Consider the following 21,160-nt stretch of genomic DNA (forward strand, 5'->3'; position numbering starts at 1 on the left):
AAGCGATTTTTAGATGAATTCTCGCCTCGAATGGTAGCCAATTGAGAGCTCCAAGGTCCGGGGAGATATGTGAGTTTCTTTTGGAGCCTGTCATTAGTCTAGCCACTGTGTTGATTGTGACTCTTAGCGGGGCTGTCGTTGATCTGGGAAGACCGCAAAAGGAGACATACCCATATTCTACTCTTGGGATTACTAAGGCTTGCACAGCCTGTTTGAAGTCATTTGCCAGCAAAAAGGATTTCAATTTTCTCAAGGTGTTTGTTTGAAAATGTGCTAGAGGCACTATGTTTCTGCATGTTAAGTTACGTTCTAGCGTTATTCCCAGTGATTTTGCTGAATCAACAATGAGTGGTTGACATTTGAGTGGTGTTAGGTGATTCAGCCAGTCGTGAATCATGGAAGAATGGTTGGGGGTAGCGATTAGGAGGAATGCAGTTAAGAGAGAATTGATGTCCTCAAGTGAATGGATCTTTATGTAGAGTTGCGTATCATCTGCGTACATGTGATAGTGGACCTTAGATGCGCTGAGGAGTTTGGTTAGTGGTTCCATATAGAGGTTGAAAAGAGTGGGTGAGAGGCATGATTCTTGCGGTACTCCTAGAGTTACTGGCATGGGATTGGATAAGGAATTGTTTACCTTGAATCTTTGAGATCTGTTTTCGAGGAAGGAAGTGAACCAGGTGAGTACAAAGCCGATAAAACCATTCTGTGTTTCAGGAGGTCTAGAAAGTTGTCGTGTTTGACTAGTAAACAAGTTTTGTTTTGGTCAAGGATTTTTAGACGTCATCTATTATGAGTGTCATGGCTGATTCTGTATTGTGAACTGCTTGGAAGCCAGATTGGTATTGGTTGAGTAGGTTGAAATGGACTATATGGTTGCCCAACTGTATATGAACACATTTTTCAAGGAGTTTGTCCAGAGTGGGGATGTTGGATATTGGGCGAAAGTTGTTTAAGTCCGATAGGTCAGCCCATGGCTTCTTTAAGATAGGGGATACCTGTCCTACTATAAGGATATCTGGGATGATTGGCATTGGGATGGCATTGATCGGATAACAATAAAGACATCATTTTCAAATGAATGATGTTTGTCTATAGTGCACACTTTTTTAGTGACCCTAGACTCGTTCACGACATCTTTAAGAGCACTAGAAGCATCCCTATAACCCAAACTTCAATACGTATCAACCCACTGGGGCCTTTCTATCCTCCTCAACCACGTGCACATAGAACCTCCACATACCAACTTGGTAGAACACAGCAAGCCACATATACCCCACGGTGGTGTATACCCTTAGATAACTGCTACGAGGCCTTAACAGGCATGGATGATCTAGATTGACAGAAGAAAAACCACACGGGGTGGAAATTATTGGCAACCACCATCCCGTCATTGACGGAATTAAATAGGCCACAGGGGAGGGAACACACAGGTCGGGCCGAGCCGAACAACAAGGATAAGGCAATGCAGGCTGCAGCTGCCATAAACCCCCCAGCGGAGATCCAACTAGGATATACATTTAATGAACCACGGCTTCAAACCGGACATCAGACAAAGAAAGGCCCCTTACCCCCCCGGGACTGACAGAGGCACATAGCACAGATAGTGCTCCCCTTAAAGGGAAAAACTCCAACTATAATATTCTATCCTGGAATGTTGCAGGATTGTCAGACAAAGTGACCCACTCACCATGGCTAGACATAACAACCGAGCACAGTATACGATGCCTTCAGGAACCATGGACCATAGACGATTTACACATCCTTGGGTACCAAACCCTCCATACACCTGCCATTGCAAGTCCACAGAGGAGAAACAAAGGGGGCTTGTGTACATACGTTTCAATCTCAGGGGGCGTTAAAGTACTTAAATTTACGACCACGGAGTATTATCAAATTTTAACAATCCGTTGGGGACATGTAAAAAACATGACCTTAGTAAACTTTTATAATAATGTCCCAATAATCTCCATGGAACATGTGATTAATAAACTTATGAGTAGTTTAACTACTCTTAAGGACCAGCTAGCAGGAGACATGGTCTTGATCTGGGTGGGTGATTTTAACTGTACTGTTTATCCCCGCGGTTCGACCAGCATTAGCGGCTTAGGCAAAAATAGGGAGGACAATCCCACCCCATTTCACCCACTCCAAACTTGGCGATAAGTTGAATAATTTGATCTTTTACTTTAACTTGTCTTACGTTAATGAATTATGCAGCCCAAATATACCATTTCAGCCCACTTTTAACGGGAGAGGGTGCAACTCGACGATTGACTTTACACTTCTATCCGTTGGGCATGCAGGATTAGTATCATCATGGGAAACACTCGATGTCTTGCTCAGCGACCATTATCCTATTTCTTTTGGCTTAAAAATTAAAGGTCGAGAGCAGACCCTAAGAGGAAATCCCCTATATAAACCCACGATTAACCTGGCAAGCAAAAATGGTTACTCAATCAAATGGGACAAAGTGGAGCCAGTGGCTTTCCTGCAAAACCTAGTAACAAACTCTTATGAAGACATGGTAATTTGTCTCTCACAAAACGAGGAACCCCAAACAGTTATGGACTCGTTTATTAATATTTTAGCGGAGACAAAAAAGTTACTTACCAGGGAACATCGCCACGGCCCAAACAAAGCTCACAGCTGGTTTAACAAAAGCTGCACAAATGCACTCATTGCCTTGAAAAGGGCACTGCATGCATTACCAAGATCCCCTGTGGTGATCAGGAATGCAAGAAACTCCTATCAAACCGCCATGAAGATGAGGAAAAAACAATTGAAGAGGGAAGCTTGGTTGGCCTTACATGACGCATCTCAAAGAAAAGATAATACAGCCTTCTGGAAAGCGGTCAACGTCACGTTCTTACAGAGCAAAGAGGTAGATGTCATAGACTTGGACCCCTGGCCCCCGCAGACACCAGCCCACCCGCCGGACCTACGACGCCGCCACCCTCTTCGCACTCAACACCGGCCGAACCCCGGGATGCTACCGAGCCACCCCGAGACGCACCCACGGACCCTTCAGCTGCCACGCCTGCAAGTTCACCTGCATCCGGTCCTGCCCCGCACCAGCACCCGCCAAGCCGAACACCAGCAGCAACCACCTGAAGTGCATCCTGCTCAACACCCGCTCCGTCCACAGACACGCCATGGAACTCTGGAACCTCCTCAACACCACAGCTCCTGACGTCGCCTTCCTCACGGAAACCTGGATGAACGACTCCTCAGCGCCCGACATCGCCATCACCATCCCAGAGGGCTACAAGATCACCCGAAGAGACCGCAACAACAACAATCGCCATCATCTACAGGGACACCATCCGCATCAAGACCAACACCGACGACACCCTGACAACCGCCGAACACCTGCACTTCCAGATCCACACGGACCCCAAAAACACCCTCAGAGGCACCCTGATCTACCGACCCCCGGGACCACGCCCACAATTCAGCGAGGACATCGCCGACTTCATCAGCCCGCATGCCCTCCCCTCCGCTGACTACATCCTCCTGGGGGACATCAACTTCCACCTGGAGAACAACACCATCACCCTGCTCGACAACCTCGCCAACCTCGGTCTCAAGCAACTGGTGTCCACCCCCACCCACCTCGCCGGACACACACTCGACGCCATCTTCTCATCCAGCAAAGACATCGCCTTCAGCCACGCCACTGGACTCCACTGGACGGACCACAGCTGCGTCCACTTCACCTTCAGAAGGACGACGATCCACCACCACCAGCCACAAGTTGCTCGAAGAAGCTGGAACAAGATCACAGCCGACCAGCTCGCCGCCTCCCTGAGCCAGCACCCTCCCGCCAGCTCAGCGAACCCCAGCCAGGCCGCCGACAACCTCACGAAGTGGATCAGCTACTGCGCGGACGAACTCGCCCCACTGAGGACCCCGCCCAGCAGACCCGGCAGCAAGAAGGCCCCATGGTTCACCGACGAACTCAAGAGCTCCAAGAAGAACTGCCGAGCCCTCGAGAAAGCCTGGAGAAGGGAACCAACACCGGACAACATGACCACCCTCAAGCTTGCCACCCGGAAACACCACCAACTGATCCGCGCCACCAAGAAAACTGCATTCAAGGACCGGCTGGACAACAACGCACACAACTGCAAGGAACTCTTCAACATCGTGAAAGAGCTCTCCAACCCCAACGCCGGAAACAACGACATCACCCCATCGCAAGACCTCTGCAACTCCCTCGCCTCCTACTTCCACAACAAGATCGCAGACATACACAACAGCTTCAGCACTCAACCGTCGCACGCCACGACCGAACCACCGCCCCCCACCACCACCCTCCGCGCCTGGACTCCGATCAGCACCGAAGACACCGTCCGCATGATGAACTCCATCCACTCCGGATCTCCGGCCGACCCCTGCCCTCACCACGTCTTCAACAAGGCCAACGCTGTCATCGCACCCCACCTGCGGGACATCATCAACACCTCCTTCGACACCGCCACCTTCCCGGAGAGCTGGAAGCACGCCGAACTCAGCGCCCTACTAAAGAAACCTACAGCGGACCCCACCGAACTCAAGAATTACCGCCCCATCTCGCTCCTCCCGTTTCCAGCCAAAGTCATCGAGAAGACCGTCAACAAACAGCTGGCCGCCTTCCTCGAGACAAATGGATCCCTCAACCCCTCACAGTCTGGCTTCCGAGCCAACCACAGCACCGAGACCGCCCTCATCGCTGCCACCGATGACATCCGAGCCCTGATGGACAACGGAGAAACAGCGGCCCTCATCCTCCTAGACCTCTCCGCGGCATTCGACACTGTCTGCCACCGCACCCTAGTGCAGCGCCTCAGCAACGTCGGAATCCAGGAGAAGGCACTGGAATGGATCATCTCCTTCCTCGACGGAAGAACACAGAGAGTCCGCCTACCACCGTACAAGTCAGAGGCCACCGAAGTCATCTGCGGCGTCCCGCAAGGATCCTCGCTGAGCCCCACCCTCTTCAACGTCTACATGAGCCCCCTCGCGGCCATCGCACGCCAACACAACCTCAACATCATCTCCTACGCTGACGACACCCAGCTGATCCTCTCCCTGACCAACGGCCCCGCCGCCGCCAGATCCAACCTTCACGAAGGGATGAAAGACGTAGCCGAGTGGATGACGACCAGCCGCCTGAAACTGAACTCAGACAAGACGGAAGTCCTCATCCTGGGCTCCTCGCCCTCCGCCTGGGACAACTCCTGGTGGCCCCCCGCCCTGGGCACCGCACCCAAACCGACAGACCACGCACGCAACCTGGGCTTCATCCTGGACTCCTCCCTCTCCATGACCAGACAAGTCAACGCCGTCTCCTCGTCGTGCTTCAACATCCTGCGCATGCTACGGAAGATCTTCCGGTGGATCCCCACCGAGACCAGGAAGACGGTCACCCAGGCCCTCGTCACCAGCCGACTGGACTACGGCAACGCCCTCTACGCCGGAACCACCGCCAAGCTCCAGAAGAGACTCCAGCGGATCCAGAACACCTCAGCCAGACTCATCCTCGACATCCCCCGACACAGCCACATCTCCGGACATCTGAGAGACCTGCATTGGCTCCCCGTCAACAAAAGAATCACCTTCCGTCTCCTCACCCACGCACACAAAGCCCTACACGATCAAGGCCCGAGCTACCTCAACAACCGCATCAACTTCTACGCTCCCAAGCGCCATCTCCGATCAGCCAGTCACGCCCTCGCCGCCGTCCCCCGCATCCGAAGAACGACAACAGGAGGAAGGTCCTTCTCCTACCTGGCCGCCAAGACCTGGAACTCCCTCCCGACCGACCTGCGCCTGACCCAAGACCACCTCTCCTTCAGGAAGAAGCTCAAGACCTGGCTGTTCGAGCAGTAGCAGCACCCCCCCCCCCCAAGCGCCTTGAGACCCTCCGGGTAAGTAGTGCGCTCTACAAATGTCTTGATTGATTGATTGACTTTGCAATCACTGGATAATCTTGGGTCATACATTTTAAAAGTCTCTATGACAAAGTTAACCTACTTGAATCTGGAAATCCAGCGATCGATGAAATAGGCATACACCATGATAACAATTCGACGAGCGTATTTCCACTGGCCATTATCTTTAACTGTGAGGAGGTTAAAAAGGCAATCAAGGAAAGCCCTTCAGGCAAAGCACCGGGCCCCGATGGGGCCCCGATGGAGTCCCAATCGACGTTTACAAAACCGAGATTGATTTTTGGGCTCCTATGCTAACTAATGTTTTAAACAATGCAAACCACCATGGGTTTATATCGTCCTGGCCTGATGCAATTGTTGTTCCAATTTTTAAAAAAGGGGACAGAAATGATCCCACTTGTTATCGGCCGATTTCAGTACTTGATGCATTAATGAAGGTGGCGAGCTGGATCATTTTAAACAGGATTCAGATATGGGCAGAGGACAATGATGTTATTTCCAATTTACAATATGGTTTCAGAGCGGGCAAAGGTACAATAGAACAGGGACTCAACTTGGCTTTAGTCATATCCAAATACACGCAGGCCAAGAAGGGAAATCTTTTTGTTACTTTTGTGGACCTAAGTTCCGCTTTCGATTGTGTGGACAATGAGAAATTATGGTCGATACTCAGCGACATTGGCTTAGATCGACAAATCCTCCTATTCATTAAAGAACTCTACAGGGGTGCAGGCGCAAGAGTACGATATGGTAGGAAGGGTGAGTGCTCAGATAAGTTTGATATCCGGAGGGGAGTGAGACAGGGGTGTATCTTAGCACCCCTCATCTTCACCCTGTACATCAACTCCATCGATCAACACCTTAGCGAATCTCAGCACGACTATCCAACCATAATGGGAACACCAGTGCCAATATTTTTGTATGCCGACGACGCTGCCATAATGTCCTGGACTAGGGTCGGTCTCCAGAGGGCTGTTGTTAAATTTACCAATTACATGAGAGGCAGAGGGCTCAAAGTCGATGCCAAAAAAACATATACTATGTCTTGAGGCATTGGGACAAAGAGGGCACCTTGCCCAATTTTCCTGGATGGGAAAAGGATTGAAACGACAGAGAGATTTTCCTATTTAGGAATACATTTTGACAGAAAGTGCACCTGGCATGCAGCTGTGAGCGCAAGAAAATTAGCTTTTTCTAGGGCCACAGGTGCACTGACCAACTTCGCGGCTAAACTAGGTGGAAGACCGGTGAGAGAACTGATTCAAATTTATAAAGCAAAATGCGTATCCACAGGCACTTACGGAGCAGGCCTCTGGGGGATTGAACACGCACAACAGATACAACGCTGCGAAAACCACTACATCCGCCATTTACTGGGGGCCCCTAAATCAATAGCTACTTACATCGCACATATTGAAGTGGGTTTACCATACATCTCTGATATTATCAACATCTCTCCTGTACTACTGTGGCACAAGGTATGGGTTACCCCTGAGACAACCTTAAACAGAGATGTGATTACTGACTGTCTTAAGCTTCACGGAGTAGCTAATATTAAATGGCTTTCCTATGTAAAAGATATGTTGACTGAGATAGGGCACCCGTAATTCTTCTCGAGTCCTACAAGCATGGAAGCTGTGTCTAGAGGGTCATTAAAAAATATGGTCCTTGACCACTTAGCAGACAAGAGGTGGGCCTTGAAAAAAGTTAAATGTACAGTTGTAGAATACCAGCAAATTACCATCGGCGAAGAGGTCCAACAGTATCTTTTATCTGAGCCAAGCTGCTATGCCCGCATGTTACTGACTCGTTTCCGCACGGGCACCTTTTTCCGCTTGATCACTTTTCCAGAGTGTAACAACTGGTCAAGGGAAAACTTAATATGCCCATGCGATGACATTTCTTTCCAATCAAATATTCATTGCGTATTGTTTTGTAAATTCTATCAGACACCAAGGGGGGCATTCCTGAAACCTATTTTAAAGGCCTGGGGGATCCGCACCTGTAGAGCGGCATTCCTTAAGTTGCAACAGCTGGAAAACGACCTCGTCATTCAGGCAGTATCCCGCTTTTTAAAACTTGCAATTAGGTTTCGAAATTCAATGTAATGCATATAGCAATGAATTCCACCTTGTACTTTTTGGAAAACTAGGTTTTTAAATCTATTATGAATGTACATACCTGTTTAGGTCCTCTCACGACATGATATGAACTGTGTGGAGTTAACCTCCATTACTTATTGACTTATGTAAATTGTATCACGGCATCGTTTTAAACTAGAAACTTTTATAAATGCATAGTCTCCTTTTAAATGTAAATGTTATGTTTTTAGAATGTATGCTTTTATGATTTTGTTTTCTGAAATCGAATAAAGCAAATTGTGAATTTGAATATTGCACAATTTGCACATAGATATAAATTGTTTAGCAACATACAATTGCTTTATGATCACTCCTGCTCACAGAAGGTAAATTATGTATTCTTACATATCTAGAGGGAGGATGCATTGCATGTTGAAGGCAAAGGAGTAATGTACAGTGTGTTTATTTATTGGTTATCAAAGTATTTACTGTTCACATAACGAGAAGCAGAATATGTGTTGTGACTGGATATATCAAAAGTCATTCTGATAATAGAAATTGCAACCTTTCAATAAATCTGATGGGATACACACATCTGCAAATACTCTATAAGCATGAGAGGTAAGTACAGTTCAATATATTAACTAATTTGGCAATATTTATATGAGATAGCATTTTTTGTTACAATCTAATTCACACTCCATGGTACACAACAAGTGTAAGTCTCATAATAATTTGTATTGATCACATTACTCATCTACTTTGCCACATGTTTACATGGGATTGTATTATCAACATAGTGGAGTCACTATGTAAATCACTGTAGGCCAATAGTCCTCCTTTCACGATGAATGGATATGCACATCAAAACATCAAACATATTTTTTATATGGCCTACACAAAGTTCAAATATTAGAAAGAGCATACATACCAACAGGCCCAGCAATCTTCAGCCCCAGTAGGTCCAGCAGATCTGCCTCCCATGGTACCACATATGCCAATCTTTACTGCAGTTGTTGGATGGTATACTCTGCCCTGCTGACTAGGAGCAAGTGTTTCCTTATCCACTCCTATCGGACAAGGTGCTCAGTGATGGTATATCCCTGTCCCTGGTTGACTCTCCCTCCTGCTCCAAGCATATGAGTGAGGTAGTGGACAATAAGAAATATCAAGATCCTTACCTCACTCTCATTAACGTTGCTCACTTTCCGCTTACCAGGCATAATGTTCAAATGGAACACTTCAACACCTTTAACTATTAAACACCTCCAAACACCCCTTATCACCCCTGAACTAGACAACCCTTTAAAGCCCCATAAAGAAAGACAAGCACATTTGAGACAATAAACAAGACTGTAGTATATATGAAGAAGACAGATACAATACAGACAAGACTTTTAACAAAACCAACAAAGCACACAATCCCAGACACCAGCTCCTCTCTCAGACAAAATAGCAACCACCATCTAACAAGCACAGGCAGAAAGAGAAAGTAATTACATATATTTCCTGCCACACAGCCATGACCTTTGTGTGACTTCCTGGGTGTTTGTGGCAATTTGATAGATTTCAGTCACACACTGCAACACAAGCCATGTATGAGTGAAGCCACATCATTTAAAGCAATGCAGCATCACACAAACATTAATTGCATCACAATGCATTGGAATATAACACCGCAAGGCTAAGCAACTATACAACTTACACCCCAGGGGGCACATTTAATAAACTTTCACCAACACAGGCAGCAATCAACCGTGCTGTGTTGTGTTACGTGAAAGAGAGAGAGCCGCAATGCTCACTATTTTAACTGATATGGAGCATTGCTGCTCCTTCTTTCTCTGGTGCTCTGTTCCCATGAGTCACAGGGGCAAGACCGGTTTGCACATAGCTGTGACTGAACTGGGGTGGTGAAGCGAGCTAAAGAATGATTATGGATTCAACCCAGATCTGTGACTGGGGGTGAGTGTCTGAAAAGTTACAGCGCTCCGTCCATCATCTCCATGTGGTTGCTTTGTTCTCCCTAAGTTGGCAGGGCATGCCCAGACGTGGGTCCCTTGTACATTTTGCCCTGGATTCAAGCTAGCCTGGCTGATGAGGGCTGTTAGCCCGAAACCGGTCCCAGGATGCTTATTTCTGGTCCAGGGAAGATATGGCTTGGCAGTTCGGGCTGGACTGTTCCCATGAGGCACAGAGTCAATACTTATTTGCATATAGCTGTGTCTGAACTGGGGTTGCAAAGTGGGATAAAGAATGATGATGCATTCAACCCAGATTTGTTACTGGGGGTGAGTGTCTGAAAAGTGTTAGTGCTACGTCCATCATCTCCTTGTGTTTGCACCAGCCAGGCACCTTTGCACCATAGTGCAAGAGTCCAGGCCCGGACTGGCCATAGCGGGCCCGGGCAATCCCCGGGAGCGCCGCACTGGTGGGGGCCGGTTTTGGACCCCTGGGGCCGTTTTTGTTACAGGGCCGAAATCGGCACTGTACCAAAATCGGCCGAAAACCGGCCCCGGCAAAGAGTTGGGCGGCACCTCCAACCCCCCCGGAGTGGGGAGGAGGGGGGTCCGGCCGAGTACTTTGACAGGGCCGGTTGTGGTTCCCAGTCCGGCCCTGCAAGAGTCCCTGTGTTACAGTCAGGATTGTTTTTCTTCACAGACAACATTTCTTAGAGGCATTTTCCTCTTCCTGTGGAAAAAGGAAATAACAAGGAGAAATAAGATATTTCTCCTTGTTACACCTCCCTTGGGAAGGTGTAGTATTTTGGCACGTTCCCAGGTTTCCAAGTCTTTGGGAATGCGCCAAAATCCATGGATGGATGCATGGGAATACCCATGCTGCACCCATGGAATGTCTCAAAAGTTAAAATATAAAGTAAGCAGCTGCCTTGAGTTACATTTCTTTACAAAGCCATGCAAATCAGGCCTTACGTGCCTTTATAAACATCAATGAAGCCTTTTCATTGTCCTTGCATCACATTGCAGCAAGCCAGCTTTCTGCACTGCGTTCAGTGAATGGACGAGAGCATGTATGCCCAATGACAAATCATACACAATTCTACCTCTGCTCTACATACAGGGTACAACAAAGCAGGCCCCCTTGCACCATGGTGCGAATATGACAGCGTTACAGGCATGATAGTTTCTGAGCAGGAGTAGATACCTTCTGGTATAACAAAATCCCTTCCTATATTTTGCAATGTATAAGTGTGTTGCAGCACACTGATACAGATGAAATAAAAATAATAATATATGTATCATCCTGTCCGTGTTATGTCACCCTCTGGGAGGCATAGAATTTTTACATAATCCATATTGTTACCAACTTTGTAACACTGGGATTTTGCAAATTCAATTGTTGGTTGCACATGAACGCCCATGCTCTTCACATGTAAAGCCTTCAAGATGTTTAAGTTCTGGAATGCATCACAAGCAGCTATGTGCCATACCATTTCTTTGCCAAGTCATGCAGGTTTGGACTAATCACCCCTTGCATGGCTTTGTAATTAATACATTACATATTGGATTGTAGCTGTGCCACATAAGTTGCACAACCATAACAGAATATGTTAGTATATATGGCCCCCAATATGTTGAAATAGGTGTGTATTGGCTTGTTGGACATTTAGTAGCTGTTGTTGTACATTTCCTTATATGTGCATGAGTAGAATGTGAGGAGAATGTGCACTTTATAGACATAGATGTACTTCAAGTATAAGATTTATGTGTAATGCTTTTTGTTATTAATAGATGTGTCATATATATTATCAAAGTAGATATGTCAGTATGAAAGTGCTTTATTTGTGTATGTGTTTGCTTTGCAGAGTTTTGGGTTATGTTTATCAATGTATACATTCTGCTAGGGGGCGTGGCAATGCAGGCGACTAAGATGGCTGCCTGCGCCTGAAGCTCCGCCAGTCGGGCGCTGCACCATGATTCCACCAATGCAGACTGCCCATAACATCGCGGACGCCTTCCCCTGATAACCAGGAGATGATGTGGAGTGTATCGGCACCATGGGCGTGTGGATCCGATGAGCGGAACAGCCCTGTACGTGACCCTATGCCGCTGAGATCCGTGCTCGGGGCTAGAGGCCTGATCGGGAGCGGCGGTGTGGAGTGGAACGCTGCGGCCGAGTTTTGAGGTGAGCGGTGGCCCCTGTGACGTGCCCGGTGCCGGAGTCGGCCCCCCGCTCCTCCCGATACTGCGGTGACCCTCCCCCTGCCCCCCCTGCTGTTGCGTTGCGGCGGCGCTCCTGCTGATGCAGCGGCTGCGGGGTTTTGTCTGCCTCACGGTTGCGGTTGCGCTGGGCCGCAGGCGCTGTGAGGCTTCTGGGGGTGTGGCGGGTTAGAGAGGGGAAGTCGTCAGCTAACGTCTTGGGGGCTGCGAGGCGCTGGGCTGGATCAGGTGTGCTGGCTCCCTCCTCTTCCCATGTTTGGCCCTGGGGAAGACACGAACAGACAGCCCACATCTGTGACAGCTTGTATCACGGCCCCTACCTGGGGATTTTACCTGCACTGGCACCTACAGACTCTGGCCACACATATAGACTTCCTCCTGAGGTGGACAGGTGTCGCTCCTTACTCCTGGGTTGCTGCTGTCGCGGAGGTCCTCTTGTTGTTGGTCACATTATGTCCTGCTGAGTCTGGGCTGGATTGACTGAGGGGTACCTGGAGCTCCTGCACTGGCGCTTGTGTATTGGACCGGGGCCATACTGAACAGCACTTCCAGAAGGCACGGTGTGCTCCTTTGAGGCACAGCGCACTCCCCTTACCTGCCATCTTCTTTGTCTGCTGTCCAACGCAGGGCTTTCCGGGTGCCACCTTTTTTTGGCTGTCCCTCAAGCCAACTGACTGTTGAGAGCAACTGACTGTCTAGGTATAGAACCCCCCGATACTCTGGGCAGTGCTGCTGGTATAGACCCTGCAATTCAGTGCAACATAGTCATCAGCCCTTTTAAGGTTCTATTTCCACACTTACTGTCTGAGGCGCGACTATCCATTTTTCAACCTGGGTTTGTGGACGCTGCCAGCCTAAGGCAACCATAGGATGGAAGAACCCTAAACAGCGGACGCTGCAGTACAACAAGGTCCCTGATGCCACTTCTAGTGACCAGGCAGATTCGGCTGAAGCGGCGCAGGGCGAGGATGATGTTGAAGATTCTGCCTCACTCAGTGCGTCGATGCTCTGGGAGATGCGGGCTGGCTTCAAGGCCTTTGATGGCAGATTTGATGCGTTGGATCAACATCTGGCGGACATGAATACGAAGGTGCAAGTTCATGACCGTTGGCTCGACGACGTGGAGGCTGGAGTTTTGTACATAGAAGATGGAGCAATTCAATCTCAGAAATGACTATAAAGAGTGGAATGAATTCTGAAAGAAGTTGCGATAAAGAACGAAGATTTAGAATCCCGTAGACGCATTATTGGCGTGCCTGAAACTGCAACCTCTGGTCGAATAGATATATTCATAAAGCAACTACTATCGGATCACTTTGGCAGAGAGACTTTCACGCAGGGGTTGAGTGAGCACCCAAGTCGCTGGGTCCTCTTCCCAGGCCTGGCCAGCCTCTGAGGCCCATCATTGCCAGGCTTATGAACTTTAGGGACAGAGATGCAACACTTCGTTCGGCCCGTGAGAAGGGGGAGGTCCAATGGAGGGGAGCCAACTCTCTTTTTTCCCAGACTTCACTGTTATGGTTCAAGATGCACAACGCAAATTTAACGGAGTGAAAGCCACGTTAAAGAACTTGGACCTGAGGTATGGTATGCTATATCCGGTCAGGCTAAAGGTGGATGTGGACGGCAGATCACGCATCTTTGATACTCCGACCGAGGCGCAGGAGTTTTGCCAAGAGTACAAGAAGAACAACAATGGAGTGGCGGCAGCTACATGTGCAACATCCCCCCGCATAGCGGCTTTGCAGCCAGTATGGAACTCTTCTCCAATCCTGGGACTGTTTGATTCATTTTTTGTATTTGAAGGCGCTGTTATGTAATTACCATAGATGTAACTTCTTCCATTCGTCATTACTGTATTCAGTTTTGCCGGGCCGGCGTGGCGTTGCTGCGCCTCATGGTGAACACAGTGGTTTGTTTGTTAAAAATGCCAAGTTTATGGTGTGTATATGCGATAACTGTATTAAGAAGCTTGCTTGACTTGCACCGTCAGTTGGTTTGCAGGGATGGGATCTGCCTCGCCAGGGACAGGGCGTGGCTGGGTGGTGTGAGGGGGACATTTGCAGTTTTTTCACAGGTTTTCAGAACTACTTACACAGGTTAATGGTACATGGTGTTGGGTTGGCTCTGCTAAATTCGTGTTTGTTGTAACACTGACCGAATGGCACAGTTAGGCTGGCAGCCCAGTTCTTCCGGGCTCTCACTGATGTCTTGGAATGTCAGGGGGTTGAATAACACACGCAAAAGAAGACAGGTTCTTAATTACGTTGCTAGACACAACATAGATATAATTTGCTTGCAGGAGACTCACTTGTCCAACTCAGATGCTCCACCTATGGCGGTAAGCTGGGGATTCCTCAGATACTTCTCTAACTACAGCAGTTACGCGAGAGGGGTGGCAATATTCATCCATAAGAGGGTTCCTTTCCCCTGCACAAGGTAGTAACTGATGGAGAGGGCAGCTTGTTGGTAGTAGTTGGCTCCTTGATGGGACATAATGTGGCTCTGGTGGGCATATATGGTCCGAATGTGGACTCGCCTGAATTCTATCACGCGCTACAGGTACGCCTTCTGGCTTTGGATCCTTGTTTATTGATATTGGGAGGTGTTTTTAATTTGTTGATAGAACCCATTAGGGAGAGTATCCCCTCCGCACCAGACTCCAAGCACCATTCACAGAGGGTGTTACAGGACATCTGTCGACACTTTTCACTGGTGACATTGAACGCACACATCACCCGCACCTCGCATCCTCTACACATTATTCTGGGTTTCACAACACTTGGACCAGAAAAGACTACTGGTTGGTCTCACCAGGGGTGGCTGGTTGGTTCAGTTGGTTGGAGACACTGCCTTGAAAGTTTTCGGACTATTTACCGGTCCTGCTACGACTCAACATTCCGAGACCCGGGGGTTATGAGAGGCGATGGCGCTTCCCTGGCAGGGCACTTCAGGATCAGGTGTATCTTGAAGAAATAAGGGAAGCAACTGAGATATACTTTGAAATAAATACAGGGTCGGTGGATACCTCGGTGGTGCTGTGGGAGGGTTTTAAGGCCTACATCAGGGGGGTGTGCATAGCCAAGAATGCAGGGGTCCTGAGAGCTTTGCGATCCACTTTAAGCTGCATTGAGCAAGAAATTGCAGCCCTAGACATGGAATTGCTAGAGAGGGTGTCGGAGGCCGGTGAGGCTCGACGATTAGCCTTGATGTTGGAATTTCGGGAGCCTGCTGAGCTGGGAACTATTTTTCCTCTGTAAGCAACACATTGCCAGACGATATGGGGAGGGTGAACGGCCCGGTAAAATCTTAGCGCACACATTTTGCCCTGTTTGCCCTCCACACGACAGGGCCTACATCACTGAAATCAAAGGCCCAAATGACCAGGTGTTTCATTCCACTCCGGATATCTGTGACACCTTCCTTACACATTTTAAAACTCTGTATACCTCTAAACTTGATGGGCACCTCCGTGAGAAAGGAGAGTACCTCGCTGAAATCGCTCTGGTTTACCTTGAAAGGCATATGAAGGACTTCCTTGCCCTTCCCATATTTCCGGATAACGTATTGGTGGCGATTGATGTGCTTAAAGGTTCCTCGGCGCCCGGCCTTGACGGGTTTTCTGCTGATTTTTACAAAGCTTATAAGGATTTAATGGTGCCACGATTAATAGAGCTGTATGCTGAGGCTCATGAATCTGGTATCCTCCCTCCAACTTTCAGAGTGGCTGTTATTATCCTTCTCCCTAAGCCTGGTAAGGACCCTACACTTTGCGACTCCTATCAGCCATTGTCCCCTCTCAATCTCGATTACAAAATAGTGGCCAAAGTGATCGCCATCCGGTTATCTTTATTGATGGAATATATCATTTCACCTGCACAATCTGGCTTCGTCCACCATAGGTCCACCTCACTCAATTTGTGAACCTTATTCACAGTATTACATAGGATTGCCCCCAATATGCCCGCTGCCGCTGTACTTCTCGACGCCGTAAAGGCATTTGATTCCCTTGAATGGTCCTTTTTTCTTTCTGTGATGCGCCGCATGGGAATGCCTGAGTGTTTCGTCTCTACAGTCTCGCTGCTGAATACTGAACTCATAGCTAGATTGCACCTGAATGGTACTATCTCCCAGCCATTTTGTCTGTGACGTGGCACCTGTCAGGGTTGTCCCCTGTCCCCATTGCTTTTCATATTAGCAATGGACCCGCTGGTTCAACATTTGCAGGAGAAACATTTGCATTGTAGATTGCAGTTTCGTACCGGCCCTCTGTTGGTATCTCTGTATGCTGATGATACTATTCTATACGTTCGGCAGCCACAAACTAACTTGGATCCCCTTATAAGGGAAATTATTCGGATTGGCAGGTTTTTGGGTCTGAGTGTTAACTGGCACACGTCTGTGATTTTTCCATTAACGGCAACACTTCTGCATGGGAATGTGAGTTTCCTCTGGAGTGGTGCAGAGATTCTGTTAAGTATCTCGGGGTGTATGTACACTTAGATGCTGCCACTATCATTAGATTGAACTATGGTCACGCAATTAGCTCGCTTGAATTGCAGATCGAGAGATGGGTTCGACTGCCTTTGTCAATGGCGGGTAGAGTGGCCATTACTAAAATGGTGGTACTCCCGAGATTTTTATATTTTTTTAACAATGTTCCTATCCCTCTCAGCCAGGCCTCTTTTTTTGCAGCTGTGGCAACTTTTGTTACGGCATGTATGGGGTGACAAGACACCACAGGTAAGCTGGCAGACCTTGACACTACCTTATGAGCGGGGTGGGTTTGGGGTTCCTGACATGTATCTATACTATCTGACGGTGCAGTGCTGTTATTCCTACAACTGGTACCATCCGGACGCACGTGTCCCCTATTTGAAGCCAGAGGCGGATCTGGTGCTTCCGCAGAATTTATACTCTGTTTTAACTAGAGGGATCCCGAGGGACCCACAGGATATTCAGTCGGTATACACCACATGTTGGGTATGGGAGAAGTTACGTAGACTGTTGGGTTTGGACCTATTGTACTCCCCGGCATTGCCTCTTCCGAATCCCACGTTGCTCCCAATAACTGGTGAAATTCTAGTGCAGCGCACATTGGCTAAGTTTCAAATTCACTCGATAGGGGATCTTTTACGTGACAACCATATTTTCTCAGTCTCGGAGGAGCGCGATTCCAAGATTGCTCCTTCATTGATGTTTTAGAGCTGCGCCGCATGCTTTCCATGTTACGGGCTACCTTTCCATCTTTTCCGGTGGCTCCTGACGTGGCTGCTCCTCTGACGTTAGTTATAGAAAGTCAAACTGGTGCACATTTGATTTCCATATTGTGTAAACAATGTATGATGGAGCGCGCCTTCTCCGATGTTAAGATTCGCACTGCATGGGAACAAGACTTTGGGTCGACCTAGAACTATTGACCAATGGGAGCACTGCTGCAGGGTTACGAGGGAGGTGTCCCTGAATAGTAGACATAAGCTGCTGCATTTCAAATTTCTCCGCAGAATGTACAATACTCAGGCTTGGTCCCACAAGAATGATCCTACTAGGCCTCACCACTGTCAGAAATGTTCGGCCCCACAAGCCGACTTTGCCTAACTCTCATGGACTTGTCCTAAGTTGCAGCGATACTGGGTACTGATACACAACACTTTGGGCGACATGCTTGCTATAACATGGTTCCTACAGCGGAGATTGCACTATTGGGATACATGGTAAACTTCCCCAAAAAAGTCAGGAAATTTGCAGCTCTTGGGTTCCTATTGGCCAAGCGGGAGGTGGCGCTACTGTGGGGCAGTAGGAGGGTCCCTACGCTACGCTACAAACATTTAGTTTAGTTACTTCCCACCTTACAACACCATAAAACTAACAACCTGAACCTAAGACAGTCTTTACACTATTAATATAAATATTAATCAACAAACTAATTTTCATTAAATACATATTAATTATTAATTAATTATAATAATATACATGCCAGAATAAATCCCACAAAGCACACAACACACTCATAACATGAAAATCTTTTTTTTACACTATTAACATCATTAATTCTTACATTAAACATTAATATTAATTTAAAAATAATTATTAATTACTTAAAAATCATTTACTTCCTACCCACACCAACATCTAAAACCTAAAAAATAAATAATTTGCAAACTTAATTATCAATGAAACAAATATTATTGATTAGAAACCAAATTATAATCATTAAAGTTAATTAGCGTCCCACCCGTTACCCCATAATCCCCACAACCCACACCTAAAATTGAACGTTAAAAAATAGTTATTAAAATTCATTTTCATATACATAACTAATAGTATTTAGCAACTAATTGTACAGTAATTACAAATTATTTAATGCCCACCCTTTACCTTTTGAAACCCAAAACCCGCACCTAAAAAAAAGTAAATAAACAATTAACAAAAGTAATTATCAATTAATTATTAAATAATAATTATCTGCTAATTAATAATTTATTAAAAATAAATTACATCCCTCTATAACTCCCCAACCCGCATCTAAAAAAATTACACAACTAACATACTTAATTATCAATTAATTAATTAGTATTAATTAACAACTAATTCTTAATAATCAAAAATATAAACCTTCCCACCCTTTACCCCATAAACCCCACAACCCACACATAAAGGGGTCCATTCCGATTTGGGAAACAAATCTGTACGACGATTCAAATTCGTAGCCATTTCCGTACGAATCGTACAAAGCTGTCCGAATGGCGTAGTACGATCCGTAGGAAAAAAATACGTCAGAATCGTTGCGAACCGTATGAAAAGCAAGGGAAAATCCATACGATACAGACCCTGAAAGTGAACCGTACGAATCGTAAACATGCCGTATGATCCGACAAGTACGATCCAGACCGGAGAATGAGTACGCGATTCGTACACCCCATGATCGTAGGGGTACGGTTCGTACACCTACGATCATGGGGTACGGTTTGTACACCCCATGATCGTAGGGGTACGGTTCGTACACCCCATGATCGTAGGGGTACGGTTTGTACACCTACGATCATGGGGTATGGTTTCTACACCCCATGATTGTAGGGGTACGGTTCGTACACCTACGATCATGGGGTACGGTTCGCACACCCCGTGATCGTAGGGGTACGATTCGTACACCTACGATCATGGGGTGTACAAACCGTACCCCTATGATCATGGGGTGTACGAACCATAACCCCAAGATCATGGGGTGTACGAACCATACCCCATGATCGTAGGTGTACGAACTGTACCCCCAAGATCATGGGTCAAACGAACCGTACCGGGGGTCCGTTTTGCATGCACTTCGAGTCGAATTCTGCTTTTCTGGACATTTTGAGCTTTCGTAAAAAAAGAGTTGTACGGAGTGTTGACTGGACGAATCGTACTTGCTGGGTCAGGAAATTATGCTTCGATCCGTACGGACATCGCGTACTGCGCGTTCCGAATGCGATTTGTACGGATTATTCAGTCGTATGGGCTTTGGTACGATTCCGATGGAGAACTGCTTTGGGTACGCATCGTACTACATCGTACGTACGGGGACGTTCGAAGATTCGATTCGTATGGGAAAAATTCTCCGTACGGCTATTCGTACGGGATTTTACCGGAATCGGCCCCAAAATGTACCCCAAATATTTTTAAGCACAATGAACACAATTAAATATCAATGAAATAAACATTATTGAATAAAAAATGTTAATTATTTATCATAATTAAATTACTTCCCACCCTATTCCCCATAAACCCGCAACCTGCTACGGAACTAAAAAACAGAAAATGTATTTAAATTAGATTTAATATATACTAAAAATATAACACAAAGATTATAAAACATAAGCAACACTTTTACAAATAAATCACATCACATACATATAAAATAAATACTAAAATACATACCACTAATTAAAAAACAATATTTTAAACATCTGTATTTTTGCAAAAGATATTAATGAATTCCATATTTTTAAAATCGATATTACTTACCTTCAAATCGATATTCTTGACATCGATAATCTTGACATTGATATTTCCATGTCACAATACTTTCAACTCGATATATTGTCTAAACAATGTACTTGACAAGGTGGTAGATGCCACAATGAGGTTACTACTGGATTAACCGCCTCGAATACTTTGTGATGCTTGCCATTTCAATCATGCCCATCCATTTAAGTAGCAATCAGTGCAGTGTAACACAATACACACACATCTGCTCCCACTGCTCATGGCAGACCATTCCATGCACAAACCTCTACTCAACTGGTTCAGAAGTGAAAGTAATGCAGGTGTCGCCAGACACTGAGGTCATACTAGCAGGCTACCCTAACTGCGAGGTGGATGGTGCATTAGCTTGTTCTCCACCCAAATTGGAATCCAGGCCACATGCAATGGCAGCCCTAATAAAGGCACACAGGAGTCTTCTGATAATTAATGTCTGGCGCTAGCGCGACCCCAATACAAAAACATTTTCCGGTTATGCCCCAGCTACAGCCACGCACAGCCGCCTTGATAACTTTTTTGTTCAGAGGACTGCTGCTCATAGAGTAGAGGATGTACAATATTTGACCAGGTACATATTGGATGAATGAATGAATAAATAAAGAATAAAAGGGCATTCGTATTGTGCACTGTTAATCCAGAGAGGGTACTGGCGCTCTGCACTTCTATAATTACTACAGTGGGGACCAAAGCACATTTAAGCTAAATTATAAAACCATGTCTTTAGTGGAGGTAGCTAAGATGGCCTGAAGTTCAGAAGGCAGTTTTTTCCAGGTTGATGGTCCAGAAAAGAGAAAGATGTGCCTCCAGCCCTAGATCGTCGAACCTTGGGAATTTTGGTCAAAAAAGCATTGGTAGAGCGAAGACATCTGGTAGTTGAATAGAAACTATTCTTTCCCCTAAGATATCCGGTACCAGTCTGGTCAAGGCCTCTATGGACCAGAATAAG

This window comes from Lissotriton helveticus, chromosome 6, assembly GCF_964261635.1.
Source record: "Lissotriton helveticus chromosome 6, aLisHel1.1, whole genome shotgun sequence".
Classification (NCBI taxonomy): Eukaryota; Metazoa; Chordata; class Amphibia; order Caudata; family Salamandridae; genus Lissotriton; species Lissotriton helveticus.